Below are 7,826 nucleotides of genomic sequence, written 5' to 3' on the forward strand. Positions count from 1 at the left end.
CATAGCGCAGTGCGCGCGATGAAATTCGACTTTTTGTTCTCGTGATTAACTATTAAATGCAGAGTTCTGAACCATTCCAGGAAAACCAAGGAATGTTTTATTTTTTTTTGGAGCCGGTTTTTTTTTTTTTTTTTTTTTTGAGACAACGAGCGGTTTCTTTGTCCACAGCTGACGGGTCATTTGTCAAATGCTGCGACAGTCAGCTACCGTTCATTGACAACCAATCCTCGAAGGAAGAAAAGAAGGTCCGAAACTGTAAATTTGCTAGGTTAAAGAAACAACGACTTAAGAAAACGAATAAAGGTTTGAAAAACACTTACCTTTCTCTTGGAAAATGTCGTTAAGACAATGCACATATCCTGGTGTTTCGAAATAACCGCGAACCACGGCTTCGCCTACAGAGGGCAAGGCCGAAAAATACATATTTTTTAAAAACCTATTTGTTTTCAAATTACCGAAGCCGGAAACACAATTCACATGCGACGTGATTTAAAACGTCGTTTGATCCCATTTTTAAAAAGATCTGCACGATCGCTAGGTCGGTTTCCAGCAATAGGCTTAGATATATCACAGCACCATCTATTGACGATGCTACATCCATCGCTATTGGCCATCCCTTCCACGGCGGAATAACTAACGGCGTGTTCACTGTCTTGTATTTTGAAATAACACGTTTTAAACAACTCGTTTGATCACAACCCTAAAAGCAACATACCAAGTAAATTTACAAGAAAAATTAGCTGCCGTTTATTCCCTAACCAATTCACTAAAGTTTGTAGTAATTGTCATTTGATGGATAACGTAATGGCGCCACTTGTTTGTATGTCCTATTCTTGTCGAGCTTAGCAGGCACAAAAAAGGACGCTTCATCATGCATCCCCACACAACAAAATCTGTATTACTAAAATACGGGCTGTTGGATTTGACAGACGAGGTGTTGTTGTTATCCTATCTGTGAATTCATAATTAAAGGCATACTTCTCAAGGAGTTTCGATGCACGTACGCTGGCAAATGCTTTACGTTTAAATGCGTGAATACTCAATGTCAGTCAGAACTGTGTATAAAAACGAAACACCTCAGCAGAAAGCTTATTCAATTTAGGCTGCCGTCGAATTATACGAAATTTCCCTACAAAGACCAAAAGGTTATTTAAATATGCAGCGTAACGTATACACAGAGTTCCGCCCTAAAAAGGGTGGCACCTTAATAAACTCACGGTATTCGGAATAAGTTCCCCAATAGGGATTCATCCGTCTAGATAAAAAGAATTTCCATTGCTTCCAAGTTTTCCGCTAGATGGCAGCTATAAACCATCGTACAGAATTTATCGCCGATTCGCACACGATGGCGCGCGAATCGATCGCAGTTCAGGACAAAACTTCGCGAGTAGAGAGGTGTTTTAGGGGTGTCTTCTGCGTTAGTTATTTATCTAGATGCTTCCAAATATTTCTACGGAATACCAAATCTTTCTGCTGCTACAGAGAAAAATGTTCCGTTGAAGACAATGAAGACTCATTACATTATACTTTGCATAATGTTTACACGGTTTGTTTTCTTCAAATAGTTGATGGGTAGATGGTGGGAAAATTGTCTTGGAACATAGCAAAGAAGTGTCTAGGTGGCATTGGGAACGCATCGTGATACACGAGTTTTAGCCGTTGCTGGAAATTTCTGCTTCTGTTCACACATGTAATTGGTTTACAATCCTTTTCTCTGCCTTAATCCTCTGAATCTAGTTCACATGAAGAGAAATATAACAAGGAGCCTGATAAATTTCCAAAGTTAAATGTGATATGGTACTGAAGATCTGAACTGTTTTATTTGGTATCTGCAAGGTGTATTTTTCTCCATCTTAAGAATCTCTATACCAGATACTTCACTATGATACATTAATATGTATATTTTTCATGTAATTTTTAAATTATAAAATTGTGCACTCTTTTTAGTTGCAAATGACCAGATTGCTGGAGACAACCACGTATCCAGTCTTGAGCAGCAACATCACACTTTTTTATCTGATGGGACTTACAGTATTAGTAAGTAAACCCATTGCAATGACCCATTGCTGTTTTAGTTACATCTACACCATCAGTTAACCTGCTTTTGTCTATTTTTTTTTTTATATTTTTCGTTTGTGTAGTTTCTTTCGTATAAACGAGGAACTAGGAAGTTAAACAAAATAGAAGCATTCCATCAACAAGGTGAATAGGATTTCATTCATATATATTTCAAAATCATGATTCCCTTAATTTTGTTGCTGTGAACATGTTATTCAGCCAAAAACCTATTTCTTGAGTATGGTTAGTGTAATGCTGTCCTACTGTAAAGTCTTTGGCAGTAACCATTAACTACTTGAATATTGATATTTTCCCTCATGTCTACCCTTTCCACATGTTCATGTTCACATGTTCAAGTCAGTAAGGGAACTTTCATATCACTCCACATATTCTGTAGCGTGACAGACTCTAGTCAATGACGTTCATCTCTTATTGTGCATAAATTGTCGTAGGTGACCCACTTTATAAATCCTTGGGATGACAAAAAAGTAGTTGGCAAACTGCTTCCAAGTCAAGCTGCTTTGGAATTTCCCTTCCTCACTGTTTCACATGTTGTAAAAGCAAGTCACAAAATGTTCCTCCATCATTCGACTGTGGATAAACCATGATAAGCATAAGGTAAATGTTGCCAGCACCATGCATGCCAGCACGATTTCCATAAGCTCATTGTTGATTTTTATTTTTTATATATAGATCTGTTTCTTAGATTTGAGGAACCTAGAAAGCTTTAGAGACAGTTTCAGTGTTGGTGAATCGCAAAATGTTCCACATCAACGAAATTTGTTTGACAAATCTTGCCAGAAATTTTTTTGCTGGTAAATATCATTTCCATTACTGAACGTGAATTTAAAAAAAAATGTTGAAGAACATGTTGATGAAGTAGAAAGAATTCGCGTCACACTAGTTGTCATCATCAATATTCCTGACGGATAATCATCCGAGAGCACGCCATTCAGTGTAGATCAGGCCAAAGAAGAACTTCTGGAATTAATTTTCAAGATGGAAAAGTATATATTAATTGAACATTGGTTCCAGAAAAATATAATTGGGTCAAAGGGTGAGATAAATTTTATCAGGTAACAACAACGATGAGAAATACGAATATCTGCAGTCTACTAACAGTGTGCAACAATTCACAAGCCAGATTATTTTCCTTGATTCTATCGAGAAGAATGACGTGTTTAAAATACGAAGAGCCAAACAAGACGTTGAGGCCACGTACAAAATATTTTTGTAAATTATGCATGAAAGTTACTGGAGTCTTTCGTTTTCCATTGAGGTATTATGGTTAAAGAACAGATTGATTTTGCGATACCGTCTGTTTTGTTGGGGCAGGTACCTATTTATAAAGAGCTTAAGAAGAATACAATCCGCGAAGGGGAAGCAAATATTCGAAAATTCGCGAAGAACCAGTGCCCCTATTGATTTACCTCACAAAGGCTTCGCAATGGAATTTTTCATCAGAACACGGGGACAAAAAATTGTAGGAAATCCAAAGCGAACTAGTATGCCCTCAATTGTTTTATTTTTTCAGTTTAATTACGCAGTCGTCAATGTTAATTCCCTTTCCACACGGTGAACGTAATCGCCGAAGAAGTTGAAACGACTGTCAACATCATCAGTCTTTCATCGGCGGTAGTGGAGAACTCGTACAGTCATTGATGGAAAAATGTGTTATGCATCCCAACCCTCAACTTTCACTACTAATGGCGGTAGGGGCACTCTGGGAGTAGTAACATGAGTAACCTTTGCTCGGAAGAGCTTAGTTCCGCATGTCAAGCTCCATAAAGGGCTTTACGGCTGTTCAGTTCCAAAATCGCCAGTGCACTCCGGTATTCGACATTTATCAATTAACAACATTTCAATTTACCAGGGCATTCTGGCGGGCCAAAATTGTTAAACACCCATTGGCGATTTGGTAAGGCCATCTCTGGAGCTTAAGATGCGTAGCTCAAGTTACTCTGTTGGCGTTACTACTCCCGATATACTCACGGTAGTGTTATGGCCGCGACGGATTTTCCATTCACTAAAGAAGCGAGTTTAGATGTCAAATGTGTGCAACAAATACTTCCAAGCGGTTGGTAAAGAATGCATGATGGAAACGTTCGGTTTCTCGTTGAATTATTTCAATTAATTGGCTAGCCCGTCCCAAAAATAAGATTTTTTTTTTCTTTAAAAACCATTATTAAATTGCATTAAGGGACATGAAATAAATATCAATATGATAGTGCTGGCGATTAAATTCGCATATGGTATGAACTAGAGGTATTCTTTCATGAATATACATGTAGTAGGGCTACAGGAACTCATCGCATGATTAAAATATCGCCAACGTAAACACGAAGAACGTATTAGACTAAGTACCGTATGGAACTGTCATCCGCGTTTGTTAAAATCCTATATCCTAATACAAATTATTAAAGCACGACTTACGTAGTCCCACATTCTTCCGTTAGATGCTTGTGGAATCCATTGTTATTAAAAGTGCTGTCACGTTTAGCCTTCAGCTTCTTCCAGCTTTTCGTATTATTCCATGTAAGTTACTAAGGCTAAAGATATCAAGAGCGACAAGCTAACGAAGATGTTAAATTTGCGTATTTTGCCTTAAAAATATGACTAGTTTTGTTGTAAATAGATGATATTTGAAACCAAGGTATGGGAGTTCCCTATGCCTTAGTTGAAACTACTTTCAAAACTTTTATGAAGCGATTTAACGTTTGTTTGCAACAGCTTACTTTTACCAATAAGCAAAAATCGTTAACCATGTAAAAGAGCACATAGCTCATTTTTTAGTTTTTTTAAATTCTCATTTCCGGATTCATTTTCGGTCTGAAAAAATCGAATAGCTCCTCGACCATTGATCAGCGAGAAAAAAGATTCATATTTTCTTGATCCTCGTGAAATTTGGGGTCGAATCCATGTGTCAGCTCTAAATACCCGAAAATCGTCGAAAATCGCAAATTTTCATTTTCAACTACGCGTTATTCTCCATCCACGCTACTGAACTAACTGCGAATGGCATCCAATGGACTGAAATTGCCTACGCCAGTAATAACGAGTCTGAGCGGTAGATGGCTACGTGTCGGAAAAAAAGAAAAAAGTGTGATCTTTTTTTTTTTTTTTTGGCGAAATTTTTTTTTTTTTTTTTTTTTGTGTAAAACTATGGCAATATGGCAATCTATTATGGCAATCCGTTTTACACAAAAAAAAAAAAAAAATTCCGCCAAAAAAAAAAAAAAATCACACTTTTTTCTTTTTTTCCGACACGTAGCCATCTACCGCTTAGACTCGTTATTACTGGCATAGGCAATTTCAGTCCATTGGATGCCATTCGCAGTTAGTTCAGTAACGTGGATGGAGAATAACGCGTGGCTGGAGGAACAATTGAAAAATGGATAAGATAATACAACAAAAGGATGGTAAGTATAAACATTATTATATTGGTTTTCAATTATTAATTATTGTTTATTAGATCAAATTATGAAGCTGTAGGCCCAATTATTGGAACAACCCAAAATATTAGATAACAGCAAAGCTAAGGATGGTAAGGCCTAATATGTAATGATTCTATTTATTTGCTTTTATTCATTTGTGTTTTGTAGCTCAAATTTTGAGTCTACAAGCTCAGCTAGGGGAAAAGAACAAATTGGAACGGAACAGTTTCCAAACAGTGAAGGAGGTTTTTCAAAACTCTTCCCTAACTGAACGTGAGGATGAATTGGCATTAGGCGAACACAGTCAGGTACCTAAACGTTTCAAATAAGAATTCAAAATAAGTATAGAATTTTAACAAACAATTATTTATTGTTTAGTTATTCAGTCTACCACCTGACAGTGTGTTAAAGTTAAATTCTGTTAGTGCTGCAGTAAAAGAATTGTTAGTAATAAGTCCATGCAGCGAAGGAAATGAACAATTGTGGGACCGTATTTGGGCTGAAAATGGGTGTGGTACGGAAACCCAGAAATAGCATGAGTTCAACATAAAACATGAAGTAGGTACTTTTCGGTTTTTTGTCTATTGAAAAAGTATTTTTAATGCTATTATTTTGCATTCACAGAATTTTAGTGGGGGATCAAGTCAAGTCTGGAAGTGTTACAGGATGGAAGAGTGAGCCTACAGTTGAAAAACACTGAAAGTGCATTACCATTAAGGTATGAGGTAAAGTAATAGAGTATGCAAATTGTCGAATGAGAAGTACCATCTTGTGTGAATGAATCCTGTGTAACAGCAATCCTTTATAGTTCTGTCACAGCTAGAAGCCTCAAATAATTCTGCCTCTCTTGCTAAAGAACAACTTGTCCTTTACATTCAGAATGTTGGTGAAGCTAGGTACTTAAATGGCCCTAAAGATGTTTCATTTCATTGGCATTGCAGCGATGAACATCATACATGGACTTTTTAGGTATGAAAGGAATTTTCTTGAAAATATTTTGAATTTATGACAAAGCATTTCTCCTCCTTTTTGCCAACCATGTCTAATCTACAAAAAAAAATTATCCAATAGGAAAGGATTTTCAGCATACTGGGAACACAACTATCAACAATGCAACATTCTACGGGTGTTATTTTATCATTCAAGAGCCTTGTACAATGATTTTCATCTACAATTTGTATGGCCTTTCCCAAGCTTCTGTCAGAAGTTGAATCTATGAGTCATGTAAGTCACATGAGCAACAATTGAGATGCTTAATGGTGTTGTTTTTCTTTTCTCAGTGTAGGTTAATAGTAACATTGGATCTGAAAAAATTCGTGGTTGGGGCATGACACTGAATAAATTATAATGATTGGATGGATGACATGATATTTCTATACTTCATTCGGATTCCCGAGACGGTATTTTATATTTAAAAAATTGAAGTGCATATCTGGGCTCCCCTCCTTTCCGTAGCCCCGTTTCCCCTTGACTCGTAATAAGCCCGTAGGGGGTCATGCCCCTACTGTACGGTATATATAAAAACAACATATACCGAGGTTTGGAGGGCTCTGGCCGGAAAGGGGACGTGGGGTGCCGCTTAGTCCGATGATGTGTTCACGGAGGGCGACGTGGCTACCCACAAATCCGAACTAAAGGTTAATCGCTCCTGTAAAAATGTTCCAAATCTTCAGCTCTTCTTCCGGCTTCTCTTAGCCAATCACCGGGTAATCTCCCCGGTGGGTCAACAAGGCAGTGTCTCCCCCTGTCTGGGTTGACGGCAACTTTTGAAAGGGCTATTGTGCCCTTTTAAAGTTGCAAAAATAATTGTAATGTGCAGAGGATTGTCAATAAAATTTTTTTTATAAAATATTTTTTGCAAAATTTGTTTCTTTCATTGTCTGTGTTCACACATTACATTTATCAACTTTTTTTTTGCTTTGCTTTATTTGTTTTTGTCACTTTTGATGGTAAGCATTGTTTCCATCGGTTTATCATTTATCTGTAAGCATTCTATTATTATCCAGGGATCGAACCCTGGATGTTCGGCATACCGCGCCGATGCTCTACCAATGAGCCATGAATCCTGTTACGACAAATTGGCTTTTTTCTAGTCACTTGTAGACTTGCATTTACACTTAGAATAAAACTGAAATGCAATTCTGCAAAATACTCTTCTACATTTACTCTACTTCATTTTTACACATCTACTGAGGTTTGAACCCTGGGTAACAGGTATCGCAGCTAAAGTCTCTACCACAGAGATAATAACCATATAAAAGCAAAAGAAAGATATACATATAAATGTGAAAGATTGCATGAACATCCTAGACGATAACATATGATATGCGATAA

The 7,826-nt window shown here is 37.1% G+C and overlaps 2 long non-coding RNA genes across 2 annotated transcripts; both read left to right on the plus strand.

Annotated features, from left to right (window-relative positions):
* Positions 1 to 1,436: 1,436 nt before the first annotated feature.
* On the plus strand, positions 1,437 to 3,006 carry LOC130692919 (uncharacterized). The gene is made up of 5 exons (XR_009001588.2): positions 1,437 to 1,690; positions 1,948 to 2,037; positions 2,142 to 2,202; positions 2,511 to 2,676; positions 2,752 to 3,006. It is a non-coding gene; the product is annotated as an uncharacterized LOC130692919 (long non-coding RNA).
* A 2,381-nt stretch (positions 3,007 to 5,387) lies between these two features.
* LOC130693903 (uncharacterized) lies at positions 5,388 to 6,040 on the plus strand. Its single transcript, XR_009420727.1, has 3 exons — positions 5,388 to 5,477; positions 5,531 to 5,800; positions 5,871 to 6,040. It is a non-coding gene; the product is annotated as an uncharacterized LOC130693903 (long non-coding RNA).
* The last annotated feature ends 1,786 nt before the right edge of the window (positions 6,041 to 7,826 follow it).

Source organism: Daphnia carinata, chromosome 3 (genome assembly GCF_022539665.2).
Source record: "Daphnia carinata strain CSIRO-1 chromosome 3, CSIRO_AGI_Dcar_HiC_V3, whole genome shotgun sequence".
NCBI lineage: Eukaryota > Metazoa > Arthropoda > Branchiopoda > Diplostraca > Daphniidae > Daphnia > Daphnia carinata.